The sequence below is a fragment of the Saccostrea cucullata genome, unplaced genomic scaffold, assembly GCF_032062105.1.
Source record: "Saccostrea cucullata isolate Sc308-1 unplaced genomic scaffold, CSIRO_AGI_Scuc_v1 ctg2691, whole genome shotgun sequence".
NCBI lineage: Eukaryota > Metazoa > Mollusca > Bivalvia > Ostreida > Ostreidae > Saccostrea > Saccostrea cuccullata.
This window is the reverse complement of record NW_026924461.1, coordinates 161,095-185,893: the sequence shown is the minus strand read 5'-3', so window position 1 is coordinate 185,893 and position 24,799 is coordinate 161,095. Positions and strand designations below refer to the sequence as shown.

General features: G+C 35.2%; 2 pseudogenes; one reads left to right on the top strand and one right to left on the bottom strand.

The window, feature by feature from the left end:
* Positions 1-12,541: 12,541 nt before the first annotated feature.
* Positions 12,542-13,606, top strand: LOC134266477 (uncharacterized; annotated as a pseudogene).
* Positions 13,607-13,860: 254 nt separating this feature from the next.
* Positions 13,861-16,186, bottom strand: LOC134266476 (uncharacterized; annotated as a pseudogene).
* Positions 16,187-24,799: the final 8,613 nt, after the last annotated feature.

Below are 24,799 nucleotides of genomic sequence, written 5' to 3'. Positions count from 1 at the left end.
TTGGAATACGGAGAAAATACTTTTCGAACACCTTCATTTAAGAGTCGGGCTCATGAACTTCTTGGCCAAAGGAGAAGATGATATGGAGACTGCACATGGGGAACTCAACATAAAGTTTCGGTGTAGGAGACCGAACGTGCTCGAAAAAATTGGAATGTAGCTAAAAAAAAACTGTTTTAAAATTGATATGACCTTCAAAACTTTTTCCCCAATGTTTCAGGCTGTCCCCCCCCTCCCCACTTTTTTCCCCCAACTTTACCTTTACTATTGAAAATGTCCATTGAAAGGTTGGTCCCCCCCAACTTCTTACCACAGTGTAGTGATATGAAGGAAAATGTACTGTTATATGCAAAAAAAAAAATGGAAGTGAAAGGAAGTTAGCCTAGGAAAAAGTTGGCCACTATCCCCCCCCCCCCCCCCCCCGGAAATAGGATTTTCAAGTTTGGACAATTTCCCTTCTTTTTGCTTGTCAAATTTTAAACGTAAGGTTGCCCCCCCCCCCACTTTCAAAAACAATTCTACGCCCCTGCATTCTACTGCTTCATTTTGAGCAAACTCAATTCATACTTATTGTTAGTCCATTATACACTGAATTGTCTTTTGACTTTTCCGTTATTTCCCGATCATGACAAGGAACACAGTGCGGGTGTGACCTAGTTGCAGATCTGTAGCTCTCCGAAAAAATATATATTGATAGACCGGAGAGCTACAGTGCCACCCAATTAAAAAACTGTATATTTATTGCGCACAAAAAACATTTATTTCTCCATGTTTTTAAAACTGTCATCTCAGATTATTACTAACCGTGTGTTCCTAACATATTCTTTCACTGTTTCCACAACAAAACATTCCTTTTAATTGTTTTTAATAGCGCTCCAAGCCCTGAATTTAGATCATCGAAAATTTCGCCTATTTATACTGCCATTTTGGTTTGCAAGATAATTCGGTCCGACGCGCTTCGTACAGATGTAAACTACGAAAGTAATTGATGGAAGAGCTAGGAATTTATTGAAATCTGGCTTTTTTGCAATTGAGGTAAGAATTTGGAAAAATTAATCCAAAACCGAGAGCACGTTTTTGTGCGCAATAAATATACAGTTTTATAAATGGGTGGCACTGTAGCTCTCCGGTCTATCAATATATATTTTTTCGGAGAGCTACAGTTCTGCAGCTAGGTGTGACCAGTCCGGCAGGGATGCTAACGCTTCCATGGCAACTGATCCAACCTCCAATTTTTCGGAGGTTGGTGTTTGCTCTGCTCTTGAATTCTACATTGTTTAATGGAGTTTTGATCTTGAATACTGATCGTTATCTTCATATGTTTCATTTTCTATTTTCTTACAAACATCATCAGGGACCTATCCATGCGTAGCCTATTTTTAGAGGAAGCCTGTATTTATATTGCGGAAGTGTACCTCAGGATGCTCTCTAACAGAACTCTGATTAAAACCTTCAAGACCAGGGTTTCATCAGTTAAAAAGTAACAAATATTAAAAACTATCATAATATGCGAACTAAAATATATTTCTAGCAACAATGCATGACAAACAGTACTTTAGAATTGTGTGCTACATGTAGGTACTGATCTCTTAAAAATATTGCAGTGATGCTCTTAAACTTACAGAATTGAAGGTGTCATGCACAGTTAATGACTCGGAAGAAGCTGCTGTAACTATATTCCATGGTTTTGAGATCATGACATCTTAACCAAGCAAAGTCAATAGGGTCACTTTTACATCATCCAGAGAACAGTATGTTGAGAACCTCTCATCACGATGCAGGTTGCAAAACCTCTCATCAGTCGAAGCAACTATGGTGGCAGAATTACACCAATGACCATTCAAATATGAGGGTTTTGCAAGTATAAAGTGTACGAAAATTAAAACCATGACATACGAACACATTAGAAAGAAAATAAATCTTGTTCAAAATAGTTTTAAATTTATTATTACAAATTTTGGTGATGATGAGATCCATACACTGGTTGAGCTTTTAGTCCCATTTTAGATAGTGCTGGCTTACTAGTAAATGAATTGAAACAGTGGTGTACCTGGAAGACTATCTAGTCTTAATCAAACAATTTCGTAAGAATATTCACAAGTTAAAATTTAAACTTTTATATAAATTTACAAAAGAAACTAGAGGCACTGTGAGCAATGAGCTCACAAAATGATACCCCCGCCTTCCATATGAATATTATGACAATTGTTTTGTTATATGGGAAACCCAAAATATGTAAGTAAGTAAGTAAGTAAATTTTATTTAAAGTCAGCATTGTATACATTGGATAACACGAAACATGAGCTCTGTAGGTGCCTAGAGCTCTTAAACCGACTATCACTGAATAATCTGAATAATCAGAACTGCTCATTTTTACTTGTCAATATGTTAAATTTCACTTGGACCCTTGGTGACTTTAAATAAAATTGACGTATATTTTTTCCTCTTTTCCATGTATTATGACGTCATGAATTGCGTCATTTTGATAAAATCTTCCAAATTTCTTTTAAAATTGCCAAATTTTTTAGCCGTTTTTAAATATTTTGCATAACCCCCAACCTCTGACCTAAAATGTTGAATAGTTCTATTGCACACACAGAGCTACCATATTGGATTACCTATTTATGTATGCGTGTCAAAGGTGATAGGGGAAAAAACAGCGTAAACATTATGGACGCCACGTGTTGATGTTGCGAATTTGTTTCCCTTTTCGATATTTTACTGGACTTTTGATACGTTTTTACACACACATATATATTTGATACAATTTTCCCACATCATGGACGCAGAAGACAAGACTGATTCCCAAGAGAAAGCAGTTTTAATTTATCAAAAGGCCCTAAACCAATGCAAACATAACCAATGAGCTTCGCAAGCGTAGAAGTTACATGAAAACTGGCAAGATGAAAAGCTCGGGATGAAGAATTGGCTATCACCTTTTATCACCGACTTGACAGCGTTTTTAATGAGGTATATATATCCAGAAAATATTCTTTATTTAATACACAAAATTAATAAAAAATGCATATCAACTTTGACTATGAATACACATAACACAGAAATATGTGATTATCAAGATGATTTTGAAGCAATACACTACTGTAAAAGTATAAATTTAATGTGCTGCAATATATAACAGTATGATCAGTAAGCTTTATAATGCTTTCATTTGCTTGGCTCATCATTTTTTAATACTTGAGCACGTAATTTTATATGAGTGATTATTTTGGTAAGGTATGAGACAGAAAAAAGGGCAAAGAAACAATTTAACCTGTATAAAGTCGGGAAGGCCTACCATGCTTCCAGAGCCAGTGGCTGAAAGAAGTGTTTTACCACCCTATTGACAGGACCAGCCCATACTGCTTCCTGCGTGCAGCATGTACCCCCTCATAGAGCCTGCGTTCTGAGCCTCATACAGTGTGGGTTAGTAGTTAAAATAATCTGCGTCTAGGTACAACTACAAGCTTTCCCTACACTGGATCCGTAGGACAATGTCGTTTTAACAATAGAACGTTCTATCTATGTGGGTTTGCTGTGCTGTGTTAAAGACTCTGGGGAAGTCAAGTCTGCTTTCTGAACTTGTACAGCACGGTGAGCATTACCTAGCCTATAAGCAGACACATATGGTGGTGCTTTGCGCCACCTCGCTATTACACAAAAAGGTCATTAATTTACAGGTCATTTGTGATTGCTTACTTTTCCTGGGGTTTCAAATACCAATAAAGTTATATTTTTTCTCTTATAACGTGTTAAAGTACAGGTTCAATATTCATTTCATACACATTAAAATTTATATTGTCAGACCATCTGTGTATATTAACTAATAGATTACGCAGTTATTTGTTAGAAAAAAAAATGTTTGTTTCTCAGTTGATAGTAAGTTGAATGCGTAATAATATATGACATGTATTCAATACTTCTGAGTTTACTTTGCATGACCAGTAGCTCTTTATCACACTGAATCTCAGTAAATATTTTTATAATAATTTAAAATTACTTTCAATTTTGGATTCTTTTTATTGTAAAGCTGTAATTTAATCCTTTTTTCTGCTCTCAAATATAGGTTTGGACAAACATGTAATCATGCTGCAGGATTGAGGATAATGAGGAGGACAACTTTTAGTAGAATTTTCAGATGCACTGATGCTTGTTTACTTTAAGGTAAAAGGTTACAATTCAATCTGTACTACATCATATACATATATTTATTATAATAATGAAGGTTCTATTCATTTCACCATTGATAGAAATCTCTACCCCCAAAATTGGATAGTTCATCTCGATCATCTGACAAGATTCCTCAATGAATAATAAAATAATACTAACCAGCAGGATGAATAGACAACTATTTGAATTTATTCAATTAAATTAAACATTGGGTGAAAAATGTTGAAAATAGAAGTATGTATATCAAAAATATACATAAATCAAATAATAAAATTTTATGTCTGGTATAATTTGTTAGATTTCATTAAAAGTCTAGATGTTGATCCACCTCACCAAGCCAAGAAGAAGGAACACATGCTTCCAGAGCTGATATGATTGAGGATTGATTGATTGTATATTGTTTAACGTCCCTCTCGAGAATTTTTCACTAACATGGAGACGTCACCGTTTGCCGGTGAAGGGCTTCAAATTTAGACCTATACTCGGCACTCAGGGCTATTGAGCAGTGAGGGTTCTTTATCGTGCCAGCGCCTACCGTGACACGGGACCTACGTTTTTAAGGTCATATCCGAAAGACCCGTGACTTTCACTTCTGATGCCGAGCGCTTGGCGAAGTAACAGTCACTACCTATTTTTACGTCTTAGGTTTCACGCGGCGCCGGGAACGAGAATCGAACCCGGGCCTCCCGATCACGAAGCGAACGCTCTACTACTAGGCTACCGTGAACGGTTTTATGATTGAGGAGGATTACTCCTAGATCGGCGGTCAACAATATTACATGAAATTTAAGTTGTTGTCGTTTGAATAATCTGACGCTAGCATCAAGAAGCAATGGAAGTAGATGAAAATGCAAATATTTTTAAAGGAGAGACATATTTTTTGTCCATGTTTTAATCAAGTCATTGTTAACGATGTCACTGGTTTAAAAGATAGAAGTATGTCTTGTGATTTATTTGGTCTCTGGTACCACTTTAAATGTGTTAATCTAACAGACGCAAAACTTAAGAAAACACCATCTTAGTACTGTAGTGAGTGTTCTATGTGAATACAGAAGTTATAGGTACATGTACTTTATATGTACTTTAGTATATACATGTAGCTGTTACATGTAAAGGTAGTACAAAGCACTCATGGAACCTTTTAACACATTTCTTATAAAATACACCAGAAAAGCAGATAAGGTCACTAAATTTTCAATTGTCAAGGATCTTTGTAAAAATATAATAAGCTAATTTACTGAATTTTAGTAACAAAAAGGTTGCCTTTCTAAACAGTATCACACAAGTTTGTAATAGAGTAATTTTTTTAATAAACATTCTCAGGTCTAAGTTTTGATTTCACAATCTTCTTACATGGGTCTGATAGGCCATATTTTAAACTGAATTTAAGGAAAACCATAAAAGGTAAACTTTCTGAGAAGACATTAACAATGTCAACAATGCATAATAATTGACAAATGTGTAATTTATATCACTAGTAGTTAATGCATTGTCATATACTGATTTCATGATTGTTATAGCAAAATTTTAAAATATATAGGTTTCTGAAGAGAAAAAAATTCTTCAAAGCTTTTTTTACCATTTCAATCATTCCTAGAAAGGGGTTGATAAAGATTGCATATTCCATGAGCACTTTTGAGTACATGTACATTGTATATCATCTAAATGCTGACAAATTGAAACTGGACCTTCACATTTCAGTAAGGGAAAGCATTTATTACGTCTTATGGCTTGTTCTATTCTATTTGCTATTTCTTTTGTTTTCTGTACATCATATGCAGTCATGCATCTGTGTAATGCCATGTCCTCCTGGTGGAACAAGGAAATTTGCATGAGAAGAGTCAGCTCTTCAACAAGATTATCGAACTCTTTGTCAGCCATGACGTACACTATCGTGATGTTCTATCAAATCAAGAGTTCATTGTTTTACATCTGTCGATCGCTCAACTTCCCCAACAGTTTAACACAAAATTGATCATTCCTGCTGGAGTGATACTTACATGGAATTTTGCAGTGTAGTGATGTTTGTACAGCAAAACTCGGTTGTAGCGAAGTCACTGGGACCTATAAAATTACTTCGCTATATCCATAATTCGTTATAACCGTATAAGAAATTCTTTTAATTTATAATATTGCTGCGGATCCAAGATGACTTCGCTATATCAGTAAATTCACTATATCCGTGTTTGTACTAAATGTCAGTTTTGCTGTAAATGAATTATGCTTATGGCTAATATAAGTCCTAGCTACAGAACTGTAACGTTATGGTTTTATATATACTAGTCAAAATTTCCTACGCCACAGACGATGTTTTTAAAAGCATTACCTTTAAACGCAATTATGTTGACTAAACCTTAATGCAACATGAAGGAAAAATAAATAAACAAATAAATTTAATTTTATTCCATCAAAATTTATTGCTATGCTTGATGAAAATTAAGTTCCGGTATAGGTACCCCGCAATTCAAAATTCTTAATATTCAGTACCGAGTATGTACCCCATTTGCACGAATGACGGCAAGACATCTACTTCTCATAGAGTTCACATAATTGAGCAGAAATCCTTGAGGGAGGTTATTCGATGTGTTAACAAGATCCCTCTCCAGTACCGCCAAATTCTGCTGCTGGGGAATCTGTCTTATCCTTCTGTCTAGCTCGTCCCACACATGTTCAGTAGGATTGAGATCCGGACTACATGGGGGCCAGTAAGTAAACGGATGCTGTGTCCCTGCAGCATCTGTTGTGTAGTTCTGGCAGTTTGGGGAGTGGCGTTGTCCTGCATCAGCATCATTCCTCTATTGGTTCTGATGTGAGAAATTGCTTCCGGCTGAAGGATGTCGTTCTGATACCGAGCAGCATTCAGGTTTCCTTGGATTGGAAGTATCCTGGTTTTCGTGTGTAACGACACACCCGCCTATACCTTTATCGATCCACCACCAAGCTGCCCTCTTTCCCTCATACAGGCGCCAGTGTACCGCTCACCCCTTCTTCGATACACCCGGCTTCGTCCGTCAGATCGTCGCAAGTTGAACCTGGACTAGTCCGTAAAGAGTACACGGCCCCAGTCTGCCCTTGTAAATCTGAGGTGGCGCTTTGACAAGCCAAACGGAGCTGCCTGTGCCTGTTCGACAAAACTAAGCCTACATATGGTCTCCTGGCACGCAGTCCACCCTCCCTTAGTCTGTTGCGCACAGTTTGGTCACTCAGAGGTCTGCCATGCGTTCCCATTGTTTGTCGCGCCGTTGTGCTTGCTGTACGGTGACTGTTCCTAAGATGCGCAACCCTAATGTAGTTGTCCTGTTGGCGTGTCGTCACTCGACGTTTCGGTCTTCGGGGTAGATCATCTGTACTTCCGGTTTGATTGAATTTCCAGATGAGCCTTAGTATGGTTTTATGGTCTCGGTTGAAAGTTCTAGCAACCTGAAAAAGTTTTAATCAATTTATTTAGCTTTTTTTATTAGTTTTTAAATGTTGGAAGAAAAAAAATTGTACAAAGCGAAAAGAAACACACCTCCCGTGAACTGCGCCCGGCTTGGACCATGCCAACTGCTCTTGCGCGTTCTTGTGCAGACATGCGTCGCATTTTCTCCCAAACTTTAACTGTTTTTTAAGATGATCTTGAGACAGAGAACACAAGGAAAAAAACCGTTTTGAAAAACACACTCGAAAACCATTTTAAACTCGTACTTCACGCTTTTCAACAAATGCGGTCACGGCTGAATAATTTCTAATTGAATTCGATTTTTTTCAATCGCAGACATGAAAGGGTACATACAGCAGACGAATTTTTTAAGGACTTTAATATTAACGTAAGAGTTTTTTCAATGTTCAAAAAATAAAAGTGGGGCGTTAGAAATTTTGACAAGTATATTATTCTTTGACCATAACCAGATTCCGTAATGCAAAAATGTGCAATTTTTTGCGCAAGATTTTTTGTGCACTATTTGGGAGAATTTCTCCACTTTCCAACAAATCATCCACCTTTCACCCCCTAATTCCTGATACATTCTTAAACCGATTTGTTTATTATATCCACCTTTTAACCCTTTATAGTTGCCTCTACAGGCGATAAATTGTATTGATTTGAATTGTCTGAGGGATTGCAGAAAATTCTAATTCGAGCGAGATTATCGTTTGTAGACAGGTAGACATGTTTATTAACGGTTAAAAGATGTATAAATTTTACAAAGGTTGGAAAGTGGAGAAATTCTTCCAAATAGTGCGCAAAAAATCTTGCGACGTATATTGCTCATTTTTTGCATTACAGGATCTGTGGCTGTCAAATTCCGACCAAGTGTGAGAGAAAACAAGAGGCCCACGGGCCTTATAGGTCACCTGAGTATTGTGTGACAACTTTCAAACAAATAACTGGTTCGTGTTTTAAACCAGAGGCCATGAAATTCACAATTCATAATTTTGATAGTGGCACCATTGCTTATCATAATTATAAACTTAGCATGCTTACTCTATTTACTTAATACCCAAAGGTTGATCAGAGTAACAAAGATAAAATGCACTTCCACTTTATAACAAGTTTTGCACCTCACCCCAAAGGAACCACTGACCCTGGGGCCATATATTTCAAAATTTTGCAAATTTTATCATAAAATGGATGATTAAAAGCATTAATTTATTTTCAGACTATGTACCCCCCCCCGACCCGGGGGGGGCATGAAAAATAACCATTTTGCTATATATAGATGCACCTTTCTTCATCATAAATATATATATACTTGGATCCTTGGCATAACACACAGGAGCAAATGAAGAGATTTTCAAAGAATAAATACATTTTCACTATGTAATCAATAGAGCCCCGCCCTAACACCTATTGGAAGAGGCATTCTTGCTCATCATAACTATGTACTTAGTTAATTTATTTAAGACCCAGAAGCAGAGAAGAAGATTTTTAAAGAATAAATGCAATTTAATAATATCATCAATAGAGCCCCGCCCTAACACCAGAACCCCTGACCCCGGGGCCCTAAAATTCACAATTTTGAAAGAGGCACTGTTGCTCATCATATTTATGTACTTAGTTTATTTAATACCCAGAAGCAGAGAAGAAGATTTTTAAAGAAATAATGCATTTTCACTAAATAATCTAATAAGCCCCGCCCTAGCACTAGAGCTCCTGACCCTGGGGCCACGAATTTCCCAATTTTGGTAGAGGACTCAATGCTCAATACATTCATGACAACACTTTGCCTGCTTGATGTCTAGGAGTAAAAAAGATTTTTAAAGATTGCAATAATTTTAGTGGTTTTGGCCCCACCCCCAAGGCCCCAGGGGGGCAGGGACCATGAAATTCACAATTTATGTTCCCCTTCACCAATAGATGCTGTATACTAAATTTGGTTGAAATTGGTTCAGTGGTTTCAGAGAAGAAGCTGAAAATGTTCAAATGTTAACACACGTCGGACGACGCAAGACGACGGACGAAAACGCATAGCAATAGGTCACCTGAGTTAAAAAAAACAAAGTGAAAGTAGAGAGCAGACAATATCATGCATCATGTTCCACTCACCTGTTTTACAAGCTCAAATTTAAGAAAATAAATTGAAGCTTTATAATCTTGAACTCTCGATAGTAACCTTAGAATATTTTTTTCTGACTGCTATATTTTTTTCAACTTACAAGCTTATTTAATGTGTTACAAGCGGTTATAATAAACTGTCTTCGTTCGATGATTTACCAATCGGCAATCCTCGGCTGACTCCGCCACGCTCCATTCAAACCTCGGATGTGATTAGTGGAGGAATACGCATCAGATCCTTACATTTCTCCGCCGGAAACTGCCTTATCACGCATTTCATATTTCGCTATGCATAACGTTCTTCGAAAATGTTTCATAATTTGAGCAATTCTTTATCATAAACAGGTTTTGATTACAACCTCATGTCAATAAGCTTTGAAAGCAAGGAAAATATGTTGAGTGTGCCAAAATAACTTCGATTTCAAATGTATGACATTTGAAAGAAATTCAAATAAGATCACATGACTGAATCAGCAAGATGGTAGATCACCGTTGACGTCCGAGGTTATGTGCGAGGTACGAGTCATCCGAGTGATGATTTACAGACATAAGAGCCCGGATGTAAACTTTTTTTCCCCTATGACCTTTGACCCGAGTGACGTTTTAGTGTGCAAAAGGACTATTTTATAATGAAAGAACTGCTTCGGAAGATTCTAATCCATGAAAAAAAAACTGAATCGCGGGTTGGGCTCATATTTTGATCAATAGTTGAAGATGCTCAAAGTCCCTCATTTTCTTAAAAATTCAAGAACATTGTAGTATCCCAGAGCCTGAGCATCAAAAATTGGACTCAGAGGAATTTTTTATAGGAAATGAAAGCACTAAGTCTCCACATTATGTTGATGTTCGAAGGGGACATAAGGATTTAGTCAGTTAATTGGTAAAATGACAGGGCCATTTTATGGAGTTAGTGAACCCACCTCTTTCATTCAGTGTATAAGAGAAGTTACGGATAAGTGTAACAGACGGAAGGAAGGGCATCCCGATTACTCTATACCCTCACGCTTTTCAAGCGGGGGTATAATGATATACTGACATTCAATGTAATGTAAAACTTGAATGTTTCTTATTTTAGAGGATCTGTTGCTTCACTGCGTGACCTGAAATGGGACTTGGTTGGAAGAAAATTTAAAAAGTCACAGAGACATTCATGGGCTGTTAGTTTTAAAAGTCACAATACCTGCTTCTTCTGCAGAATCGGAGGACGTTTCTCTGAGCTAAATTTGACTGGATATATAGGCTAGGAAACACTTGATTTAAACGATTTCCTCTTGATTCAGTTAATGACACCTGCAATAGATAGAAGAGTTAAAGCTGTTCCTGCAATACATCACTGGAGCTCATGTGGTGAAAGAAATTGACAATATTTTTTTGCGAGGAAACAAATTGATAAAGTTTTAACATTTGTTCATCATTTTACTTGATAGTGGGCGGACTAGTGGAATACAAGAGTTAGAAGTCACTAATCCTTACGGACTAGTGCTAAAAAAGTTTATTACGAACCCTGATTTAATTAAATATTTGGCTCTACTGGTCGAATTGTCCGTACACAATTTTTGTTTCGAATCAATATATCTTTGCCCTCATCTATAGGTTTTTGATTTTGATGTACAGTGCTGCCATGGTTACTAAAAATACAGGGGCGGATTTCTTACACACTCTCAAGCAAGGATTCACACACATGTATTGAAAGATCTTATGATATGGTAAATAATATCTTTGTTTACATCCCTTTTCTTCTTTGAAAAAGTACCCCAAGTCAGAATATATAAATTCATTTCAAAAACTAAAGAAGCCTTATAAAAATGAATGAATCTGCAGCATTTCCAAATTAGAGTAATAAGAATTTTCTTTTAGAATTTGAAAAAAAAAAACTTTTGGGGGGTATTTTTAAAGCAAAGAGTTTTATGTTAGTTCTCAAAAGTTATTATTAAAAAGGGTACATATAATTATATATGTAGCCAACACAGTCAAAGATAACAGTCTAGTCTAGTCAAATTAAACCTCACATGTTGCATATCATATATAAGATATATAAAAATATTTTCTACCAGTAATAATGAAGGTGAATGGAGGAAACTAAATGTGTGGGAATCTATCAATACATAAGTTAGACGTACAAATATTTTTTCTCAGAAAATGTTTTATCTCTCTCTCTCTCCACTTGGCAAAAAATAAAGGGGGGGTTCCAACCCCCGGAACCCCCCCTCTGGATCCGCCAATGAAATAGAAACTTCTTTTGATATATTCATCGAGTGCTCAATTCATTTACACCAAAAATTAACTCACAAGATACTGACTCAAAGATTCCTGTACTACAGTCCAACCAAAGCTAAACATCCACTGGGGATCAACGCCTGGACGGCGATAAATTAATGTGGGGCGTCTAGAATTATACTAATTGGGGGCATAATGGACTCTACATTTTACATCGGGAACCTCATTGTAAGACACACTCTTGCCTCTTATCTAGACAATATTTGATGCTGAACCCCACAGATTCCAGCAAGACAACAACCCCAAACATACATTCAAGGTCTCCAGGAAGTTTATGAATGAAAACCATATCAATACACCTATCCATTTTGCATCGATAAGCCCCGCCCACCGTAGTGACGTCTTAGCTACGCTTCCGGGTCGGACATGACGGGTGAAATCAACTTAGATTTCATCCCGTCGGACATTTCACTCGAGTATTTTAAAAATACTGTATTGTCAAAACGTTCTAAAGAAAGAGGTTATAATTTCTTTATCAATGGCTACATACATGCGTTGAAACTTTTTAAATGTAATGACACTTCAGTAGATATACATGTATCTGCAAAATGATTTCTCTCAATGCGTAAAAGTGAAGCCCCGCACAAGATCAACATGACGATTACAACTTCGGCAATCACAGAGAGTTTCTGTTCCTGTAAGGATTGGTATGTACATTAAATGATTAATTTACGTAATTTAAAACTAAGAATAAGAAATAAAAAATCGATACAATGAACATGAATTGATGTATCACAGACACAGGGAAGGCCTTTACTATCAATGTTGTATGAATATTTTCGTTCAAGTCCAGTTTCTTCCGTATTTTTTCACGGTATGGTAGAGTATTTCTAACCCATATTATGCATTCTTTATATATTAAAATGGTAAATGCATAAACCCACCTCGTTATTTTAACACCCCCCTTACCTCAGATGGGTAGTAGACGTCAGACCAAATTTTCAGTCTCTACCCATCTCGCTGAGATTACCCCCCCCCCCCCCAATAATTCGTTTTAAAAAGGAGCATGGGCGTGAGAATTTGAGAGTTTGAGATTTATATATAAATATTATAAATACATGCTTACAAAGTACTATTATATATTTGTTTCTTAATTCAGAATAAGTGGTACTTGTTCCCATGCAGTTGGTGTACTGTACACCATTGTACATTATAAAAATATGGGCTTGACAGAAGTGCCATCTGCATGCATGCACTAGTCTGCCACAGCAGTGGCACAAACCTAGAGGTCCAAAGATACTTCCTGAGCCTGTTTCAGCTATGGTATTTGCCAAACCAAAACAAACACCCCGTAAAAAGAGGCCAGTCCATAGCACCATGCCCAAGATGAGGTATTATAAAGTACTCTTTCATCATACTTTCTATATAAATATGTATATATTATTCCTATGTATACCAGTCTGAATAGCCCACTTTCTTAAAGAAAGCATTTTTCTCTGAATTTCAAGCATTCCAACTATTGACTTTAAAGAAATAAAGAAACTGAAGACTGATCCTTCTGCGGAGGGCACACCCCTGTCATACTTACTGCAGGAAGAACTTCATCTTACACAAACACCTCTGGGTGATGTACAGCAGGGATCAATGCTCCCCTATCAGGTACTAAATATTAACAAAAAGGTTTGAATAAAAAAGAAACAAGAATAAATTCCCTTTTTATTTTTTTTTTTACACTTTTACTAAAGTGTCTTGAAAATTTGTCAGTATTGCTGCAACAAACCAGTGTACATTGATACATTTAAACATACTTACAGGATTTTTTCTCTTTAGTAACTTAAAACATTTAATTTGATTTATTGCTCGTTCAATATGTATCCTATGAGATGCAATTTGTCTTGTAAGATTTACTTCACCTGCAGTAAGTGACTTTGCACTTGATGCTAAAGGGGGATATTTAACCTTAGGTCTAGTAGAGCCAACTCCTTTTCAATAAGGAAACATTTGTCTGCCATTAAGGCATCATTAGACAAGATAAATTCTTTTTCTTTCAAGTGCCTTAAAAAGTAATTAAAAACCACATTGTTCCATAATATCATTATCAGAAATACTTCCAGAATACAAATCTGACACAAATAAATTTGAACCCCTAGGGTCACATACAACAAGACCTTTCAATGTATTAGAGGATTTGTAGTCTGAGTAACACTGACTTTGTTGTTTCAGAGATGTCAGATGGCTTCTCTGTCTTCAATTCAGTATACAATCTAAAATGGCTAAACAAGTTGGAAATTCTATGTTAAATGATTCTGGCATATTATCTACAATGACATTTCGATGAGGCCAGTACCTTAGTGAGCCTAATCTTAAATACCTATACTTGACCACTCCATTTACAACTGTTGACACTGTCTGAACCTTTGCATTAAATCTAAATGCCAGATCTTTAAAATGTAAAGCATTTCTAAGTCGACACAAATACATAAACAGTTGTTGTGACAAAGGAAATCTGTCCATTTGAGCTTCTTTCCTTTTCTCCTCATAGACGATTGGGTTTGTGTTCTTACATTGAAAAAGAAATGCAAATAGGCATTAAAAATCTTGAAAATGTTAACCCAGTATAAAATTCAAATAAGTTCTTAATTTTTTACTTTGATACATCATCAGGAGTAAAAGGGATATCCCTTTCTGTTTGACAGGAACCATCAGCGACCTCTCCTGCTAGCTTCTCATCCCCTCCCGCTCCGATTTTATACCCCCGCCTCGATTTTTTTTATTTCTGTTTTTCTTCATCTTAATTCTGATCGGGATCGGTATTCATCTACCATTCTACTTTCGTTTTAAATTCCGCGAAAGTCGACATGATTTTGACAGCTGAAAAGATGGTAATTGCTGTAATACATGCGAATATATATTAAACAACTTTTTTTTTAACAAGGGTCATTGGTTGAAAAAGATTGGTGATGATGTGAAGTAAGAGATAATTGAACCTTTACTATGACTTTTATTCGGGTATTGTAGATAAAATTACACTGATTGACCAGGTCAATAAAAAATCTGCAAAATTGAAAAAATAAAAAATATAAAATAGAAGCCGCCCGCCCGCCTCAATTTTTAATAAAATTCGGATGAGAATCTAGCAATTTATTTACTATGGCCTATTTCATATATATAATTTTAATTATGCTATTTCGTTTATTGATTCACCAATATTTTAAACTTATGATAACTAAAAAAAATCCCGCAAATCCAAGACTAAAACTTAGCATATGATAAAGATTGTATATAGATCTGACACACAATATGCACTTGAATGCCTAAATGATCGATCATTGCTTACATTGCCGCACTGCTGATATACCGGTAGTGTGCACATCTGCACATGTCATTGTACGCATTTTATTTGTAATATGTAGATTAGCATTTCTATGATATTTACCTTTGAACATATGTACGTATGTTTCGTAATTTTGTCTACGTTAAGCTGATCGTGAGGTCGTCTACACAAGGAAGGAAATCCATCGCAAGCATTTTTGTAAATCAGAGTTCGGCTTGGGAAATGGAATGAATTTTGCTCCCATCAGCTTATCTGGGTACCTGCTATCGAATTTACACGTCCCAAACTAACAGTGCTTCACCACGGCAAAGTAGCAAATAATCAACTTTTAAAAAGACAACGGATTATAAACAATTTTTCTGTAGCATCTCCGTAAACACAGCGCCATTTTGTCCGACTGATGTCCGACCTCAGCGCAGATGCAAATGACGCGATAATGCAGCGATCTGATTGGTCAAAATTCACACACCCACATAAGAAATGGATCGGTGTATTGGTGAGATGATTGGCCAGCAGGTACTTATGTTAACTTTACGTAAGTTAAACTTAATTTAATCATGATTTTGGAGTAATCTATTCATTTTGTTAATTCATAAATTTAAATGATAATAGGTCTTATAAAACAAGGGTATAATTTTGTAATTTTTGTCATTGCACAGTTTATTTTTTTTTTTACTAAAAACCTTTTTTTTAATGCAGAGACCACATTCAAATAGTATGGGACGAGTTGAAGAGGTGTGTTGCCAGGGAAGCCCAGGGACAAAACACGAGTTGCAGGATATGTTATACAATTCTGGAGGACGGAAATGACCCTAGAAAAGTGTTCTACAGACATTGACCATGTTTACAAAGTTCTTCCAGTTTGTGAACTGATGAAAGGGACCGCAACTGGAGATGTTCACAAGAGATCGCGAGAGAAGATCATCGCCCATTTTCAAAACCCTTTAACTTTAGATGCGACCACTCGTTCTCATGCCAACAGTCTAATTCAAATGTAAATTACACAAATTGTCTTGTGTTTAGTGCTATATGTGAACTGTAAACTATATTATTGAGATACATGTATTTCTCAGAAGTGACAAATACTTTGTGCATTTTACAACTAGCTAAATTGATGTATTTTTAGCTGTTGACATTATCTTTATTGACATTATTTATGTTACACTGTATTATATTTTGATAATTTATCTTCATCAAAATTCCAATCGTTGTACTTAAAATTGATAATAAAAATTGATAATAAAAAAATTATTTCTTAATTTGCCGAAATATTTTATTGATAGCTTTTATAATACTTTTTTCAATTGTAGTATTGATTTGGAACGATGTATTTATAGAGAAGAAATTATATGCACAGATTTATATTAGTAAATGGTCATTTGAAATTGATGGAAAATTGAACAGGTGAAAATATTCTTGTCTGTTAATCCATATCCACAGGATCGCAACCAAGATCCATTATACATAAAGAGGAATACTCGTACTATGCAAAAGTTTCGTTTTTTTTCACTAAAGCTAAATATACCTCGTTATTTTCATGCGTATTTCTTTTGAATGGGAATGTTTTAAAAGGTCTAATCAAACTCGCGACCATATTTTAGCATGTGCATTTCAACAAGAGGCCCACGGGCCTTATAAGTCACCTGAGTATTATGTAGCAACTTTCCAACAATTGAATTTGATTCGAGTTTTAAACCAGAGGCCATGAAATTCACAATTTTGAAAGAGGCACCATTGCTTATCATAATTATAAACTTGGCATGCTTACGCTATTTACTTAATACCCAGAAGTAGATCAGAGTAACAAAGAGAAAATGCACTTCCACTTTATAACCAGTTGTGCACCCCACCCCAAAGGAACCACTGACTCTGGAGCCACATATTTCAAAGTTTTGGAAATTTTATCCTAAATTTGATTTCATCATAAATGGTTGATTAATACCAAAGAGCAGATTTGAAAGCATTAAGGACAGATGATACAAACAAATTTTTTCTTTGGAAAAGATTTAATTTCATGTCACAAGTTTAGAAAAGTGGATGGTTCTTAGAATTTATTCTCCAGAGAACTGAAAAATGAAATAGACTTGGAAAATATTAGTAATATTTCAATAAAAAAACAAATATAGACAAATCACATTCAGCAAAGGTTGACAGGTGAAAACAAATTTCAGAATATGTTATCTTGGCGCTAAAAGTGTAATATAAACTTGAGAAAAATATACCAAGCCAGGTGAATTTTAAGAGGAAGATCAAAATTACAAAAAATTAGCAATATCACATAGGCTGATTTTTACCATTTAGCTTTTCCTAATCAAATTCACCTGGCTTGGTATATTTTTCTTAAGTTTATATTACACTTTTAGCACCATGTTAACATATTCTGAAATTTGTTTTCACCTATAAACCTTTACTTAATGTGATTTGTCTATACAAAATTTTCCCAGTCTTTTTGATATTCCAGTTCTTAGGAGAAAAATTTCTAAGAACCATCCACATTTCTTAACTTGTGACATAATATTAAATCTTTTTCAAACAAAAAAATTGTTTGTATCATCTGTCCTTAATTTATTTTCAGACTATGTACCCCCCCCCCCCCCCCCAAGAGCAGAGGAGAAGATTTTCAAAGAATTACTGCATTTTCACTACATAATCAATAGAGCCCCGCCCTAACACCAGAACCCCTAACCCTGGGGCTATAAAATTCACAATTTTGGAAGAGGCACTCTTACTTATCATAACTATGTATTTCATTCATTTTATTTTGTGGTATTTTGAAGACCTTGTATTATGTGTGACGTCATAGTAAACATTTCCGTACAAATTAGGGCCCGCCTCCTTAATGTATCCTTAAATGTGCTGCGCAGGAGCATTAATGCATTTTCACTATATAAGCAATAGAGCCCCACCCTAACATCAGAACCCCTGACCCTAGGGCCATAAAATTCACAATTTTGAAAGAGGCACTCTTGCTCATAATAACTATGTACTTTGTTTATTTAATACCCAGAAGCAGAGAAGACGATTTTCAAATAATTAATGTATTTTCACTCTATACTTATTTAGGCCCGCCCTAAAACCAGAACTCTTGGCCGTGGGGCCATAAAATTCACAATTTTGAAAAAGGCACTCTTGCTCATCATTACTATGTACTAAGTTAGTTTATTTAATACCCAGAAGCAGAGAAAAAGATTTTTAAATAATTAATGCATTTTCACAATATAATAAATAGAGCCCCACCCTAACACCAGAAACCCTGACCCAGGGGCCATAAAATTCACAATTTTGAAAGAGGCACTCTTGCTCATCATTACTATGTACTTAGTTAGTTTATTTAATACCCAGAAGCAGAGAAGAAGATTTTCAAAGAAATAATGCATTTTCACTATATAATCAATAGAGACCCACCCTAACACCAGAACCCCTGACCCAGGGGCCATAAAATTCACAATTTTAGAAGAGGCACTCTTGCTCATCATAACTATGTACTTACTTAATTTATTTAATATCCAGGAGCAGAGAAGAAGATTTTGTGAAGAATTAATGCATTTTCACTAAATAATCAATAGAGCCCCACCCTAACACCAGAACCCCTGACCCTAGGGCCATAAAATTCACAATTCTGAAAGAGGCACTCTTGCTCATAATAAATATGTACTTAGTTAGTTTGTTTAATACCCAGGAGCAGAGAAGAAGATTTTCAAAGAAATAGTGCATTTTCACTATATAATCTATATAGCCCCACCCTAGCACTAGAACCCCTGACCCTGGGGCCATGAATTTCACAATTTTGGTAGAGGACTCAATAGACATTACATTCATGCTAACAGTTTGCCTGCTTGAAGTCCAGGAGGAAAGAAGAAGATTTTTAAAGATTTCATTTTTTTTAATGGTTTTGGCCCCACTGCTCAGGCCCCAGGGGGCAAGGGACCATGAAATTCACATTTTTTGTTTCCCTTCACCCATAGAGGCTGTATAAAAAAATTGGTTGAAATTGGTTCAGCAGTTTCAGAGAAGAAGCTGAAAATGTTCAAATGTTAACACACGACGGACGACGGACGAAAACGGATAGCAATAATGATTTAGTTTGTTGTTTGTATATGTTGTATGTCACACAAATGTAGTTTAAACAGGAAAATTATAAGCCCCGAACACGTTATTGTCTCCTACTTTAATTGACGAAGAAAATATATTAAGTTAAATCATAATTTTAATTATATATTTGCTAGCTTTATAAACATTTTCAAACTACATTTTAGAAATTTTACTTTTCATAATTAAATAAGTAAAAAGTGATTAAAATACAATCGTAATAAGTTATGACACACAAAGTGTTTTAGTTTAAACAGGAAAATGTTATAAGCCGCCGGAACACGTTTGTGCTATATATTTAAAGTTAAGAAATCTCATGACCTTTTTTCCAGTTTGACAGCTCATCTTTAATGAATAAATGACGTAATTGAAAATATATTAACAATTTTATGGTACCATACTTGATCAATAAAAAGATATATTTTTCAAACAAAATAATAAATCATAATTTTATTTATTTGGCGCTTGTAAAAACTGAATATAAGCCCTGGTTGCTAGCTTTATATAAACATATATTCAAAATAACTGAATAAAATTACGTTGAACAATATTTATTTTATTTCATTTGAACAAGTATAAACGAAATATACACTGCGAGATTTCTTCCGGTTTAGTATGGCGTCCATTAAATAAGTAAAAAGTTGAATTTTTCAATTGAATAAATAACAAAAACGCTCAAACTGAATTAGTCGTAGATAAGTTTTTTTATTAAGAGGAAAAAATTTTTCCGGATTTTTTTTTTTTTTTTTTTTTTTTTTTTTGGACGATAAAAACTTCAGACTCCTGTGCAAGAACTAAACAGTGTTAATTTTTTTTCGGGATGATCTGGTTGCCGCGAAGGGGATGCGGTTTACCTGTCTCATCTGGTCAAATCCCGCGTTGTGATTATACCGCGGAGGCGCGCGGGAAATATTGGATCCTCTATGTCTGTACTGTAGGTATAAAGCAAGGTCATTTCATGGTCACTTGTATTAAGTTAACAAAATGATTATGAAAGGAAGTGCATCTGTTGTAATTGTGCCTTAACGAACCCTTGTAAGTAAGGGATGGATGCGGAACGGCTCGTTTATTGTAAACAACAATTCTTTTACAAGTAGACGACAGATCTAGTCTTGAGCGATTCTGTTCTAGTTTAAAAAGTTGATTGGACTACATGCCATCCTTATAAAAAAAATCAAATATGTTTGTATCTTCATGTTGAAAATATACTTCCAAATGTTTATATTGTAGCGTTAGAATGATCATTGATTCAGATCATGCGTAATCAATGGAATATTGATAATGCTAGTTGAAGCTCGAGGGTCATTCTGGATTCTACAATGTTTATCATATACCTTACTAAATCCATTACTTTAATTCACTATAAATAATTCGACCCTAGAAGGCAAAACACAAAATGTTATCTTTAGCAAAAGCCTCGACTAAAACCTTTCATTCTTGATATTATTTCTAGATTTAAAGCGTGTAGAATCAAGATTATTTAAATCCTGTTTGAATGTATATGGTATATACATAGAAATTTCTTTGTTGAAGAAAATAATGCAGAAAAAAATGTCCCCTATTTTTAACTTTCATACTTAGTCTGCTAAGCTTGTTTGGAAAATGTTGAAGAGTGTTTTTAGCTCTACTGGTCAGAGACCAGAAGAGCTTATGCGATAGTAATGTGTCCGTCGTCCGTCCGTCTGTCTGTCTGTCTGTCCGTCTGTCTGTAAACAATTTTTCAAAACGCTACTCCTCCTACAGTTTTGGTCTGATTTTAATATAACTTGGCACACAAGTAGACTACAAAAAGATACATAAAATAGTGCATCGAATTTTTATTTCGATGACCGGTGTTGCCATGGTTACTAAAAATAGAATTTCCTGTGAAATTCCTTTAAAATGCTACTCCTCCTACAGTTTTGATCTGATTTCAATATAACTTGGCACACAAGTAGACTACACAAAGATACATAAAATTGTGCATCGTTTTTTGATTTCGATGAATGGTGTTGCCATGGTTACTAAAAATAGAATTTTCTGTGAAATTCCTTTAAAACGCTACTCCTCCTACAATTTTGATCTGATTTCAATATAACTTGGAACACAAGTAGACTACACAAAGATACATAAAATAGTGCATCGGATTTTGATTTCGATGACCGGTGTTGCCATGGTTACTAAAAACAGAATTTTCTCTGAAATTCCTTTAAAATGCTACTCCTCCTACAGTTTTGATCTGATTTCAATATAACTTGGCACAGAAGTAGACTACACAAAGATACATAAAATAGTGCATCGGTTTTTGATTTCGATGAATGGCGTTGCCATGGTTACTAAAAATAGAATTTTCTGTGAAATTCCTTTAAAACGCTACTCCTCCTACAATTTTGATCTGATTTCAATATAACTTGGCACACAAGTAGACTACACTAAGATACATAAAATAATGCATCGGTTTTTGATTTCGACGAACAGTGTTGCCATGGTTACTAAAAATAGAATTTCCTGTGAAATTCCTTTAAAATGCTACTCCTCCTACAGTTTTGATATGATTTCAATATAACTTGGCACAGAAGTAGACTACACAAAGATACATAAAATAGTGCATCGGTTTTTGATTTCGATGAATGGTGTTGCCATGGTTACTAAAAATAGAATTTTCTGTGAAATTCCTTTAAAACGCTACTCCTCCTACAATTTTGATCTGATTTCAATATAACTTGGCACACAAGTAGACTACACTAAGATACATAAAATAGTGCATCGGTTTTTGATTTCGATGAACAGTGTTGCCATGGTTACTAAAAAAAGAATTTCCTGTGAAATTCCTTTAAAATGCTACTCCTCCTACAGTTTTGATCTGATTTTGAGATAACTTGGCACAAAAGTAGACTACACAAAGATACATAAAATAGTGCATCGGATTTTGATTTCGATGAACGATGCTGTCATGGTTACTAAAAATAGAATTTTTTTGTGAAATTCCTTTAAAACATTACTCCTCCTACAATTTTGATCTGATTTCAATATGACTTGGCACACAAGTAGACTACATAAAGATACATAAAATAGTGCATCCATTTTTGATTTCAATGAATGGTGTTGTCATGGTTAATAAAAATAGAATTTTCTGTGAAATTCCTTTAAAACTCTACTCCTCCTATAATTTTGACCTGATTTCAATATGACTTGGCACACAAGTAGTCTACACTATTATACATAGAATAGTGCATCAGATTTTGATTTCGATGAACGGTGTTGCCATGGTTACTAAAAAAAGAATTTCCTGTGAAATTCCTTTAAAACGCTACTCCTCCAACAGTTTTGGTCTGATTGCAATATAACTTGGCACACAAGTAGACTACTCTAAGATATATAGAGTAGTTCATTGGTTTTTGATTTTGATGAAAGTGTTGCCATTGTTACTAAAAATAGAAATGTGTGAAATTCCTTTAAAACGCTACTCCTTCTACAGTTTTGGTCTAATAGCAATTGCTTCTTTTCTCATCCTTTGTTATAAGCACAAACCAGTAGAGCTACAGTCTCAACAGAGACTTCTGGTTTTTTTATGTGTAGCTGCAGAACTGCAGCTTTTAAAAGAATATATTAGTCTAAAAGGTTTTTTTCATTAATTTGAACAATTATCCGTAATAAACTATTCTCTTATTATTGCGTTGGTGAGCTTTTGATGTGTAAATTTGCTAGAATAAAGAACGAAATATTTAATTACTTATGTCTTTTGTGCAAATGATTGATTGTTTACTACTGTGTAGTGACGGGTTCGATCCACAGCGGAACATGGAGACTGTTTCTTCGAATTAGACCGTATAAACCTAGTCTCCATGTCGTAGTAGGTGTTGGAACAAAAAGACCCCTCCCTTCTCATTGGTCCTGAGTGCCGATCGATGAAAGCACAAAATTTGCAGCCCTCATTGGCTAATGGTGGCGTCTCCATATGAGTAAAAAAAATAGATTTGGACGTCAACCAACATACAAACAAAAGATATAACAGCCCAACTGCGGCCCGATATTTTTCAGTTGAATTACAGAGAATTTTTTTTCAACCGGCAGCCTTGTTAAAAATTCCCGAGGCGCTTAACAAACGTTCTTTTCGAGAATTTTTCATTCATATTATGTCAACATCGCTTGCCGATGGGGGACGAACTATTTAGGTCTCCACTTAGATGCAATTATGTAGCCCTCTCCCACACCTTTTTTTTTTGGGGGGGGGGGTATCAAGTAAAAAGAAAAATCAGAAAGGTCTACATTAGTGCAGCTAGTCTCCACTCTGTTATAGTCGGCATTCTAATGTAAGAAAATTAATAACACACTAAACCACATATATTAAGCATCATTTTATGGCAAAGTAACAAATGGTAAATATTGTGGAGGAGAAAAAGAAAAGTAAACTCTTAAATTTCGCCTAAAACTTTTTACTTAATTATTTTTATTTAAAAGTATATTTTCATCGCATAGCCTGACACTTTTAGCTGACCCACGTGACCGATCATTTTATATTTAGATTCGCCCACTGCGTGAGGAATTTGAAATTTCTTTTGACAGTGAACGAAAAGTTTTGAGTTCAGTGTGTCGACGGTATTTTTTACGATGAACAAATTACTCTTTTTTATTGGCATTTTAGTGTGCAGTTTCCTCATGCGTAAGTTTCAGTGCTTAGCAACATTTTATTCTTAAATTTAGCTAGATAGCAATGATTTTATTTCTTACAGAAATCAATGTTTTGTTGCATGCATCAAAGTATTCAAAATCAACAAAGTCCGTCTACCTGGTACAAAACTCATTTCATCGTTGAATTATTCTATATAAAGAAAATGTATCTTTTTTCAGACGCCGTCAGCGCAGATGATTGTGCGGACAATGGCCAGTCAAAATGTCCGGGACCCTGCTGCAAGTTAGTGCTTATTATAACGATATACGATTTTAACATTTCTTAAAAGTTGTCTCTCGTAATCGGTGCAACGTTAATTTGCTTCAGGTTCTCCTTTGCAAGTTTTCTGAAAATATTTTCAATTTTCAAACCCTATCGGGCAATTTTGATCCATTTCTGTATTGCCAGCTAAAATAAGGCAACTTGACAAACATAATGAATATATTCATACCTTCATCACCTGCGTACGGAATTTATATATCTCAGTTGATTCGATACGCAAGAGTATGCTCTACGCATGAACAATTTCTAAAACGAGGTATATTACTGACAAACAAGTTGATGAAACGAGAATATCATCAAATTTGTTAAAAGTCATCAATTTGTAAGTTCTATGGTCGATACAATGACCTTGTCAGCAAATACAATTTATCATAAGTCAAATGCTGACTAATTTTTTTTCTTATCAACTGTTAGCCCATTATTTATACACTGAATTGATGACGTATTTTTGTCCATTATTTCCCGATAACGACAAGGAGCACATTTTTAGATACCCCCTTTGGAAACAAGGCGGGATAATTTT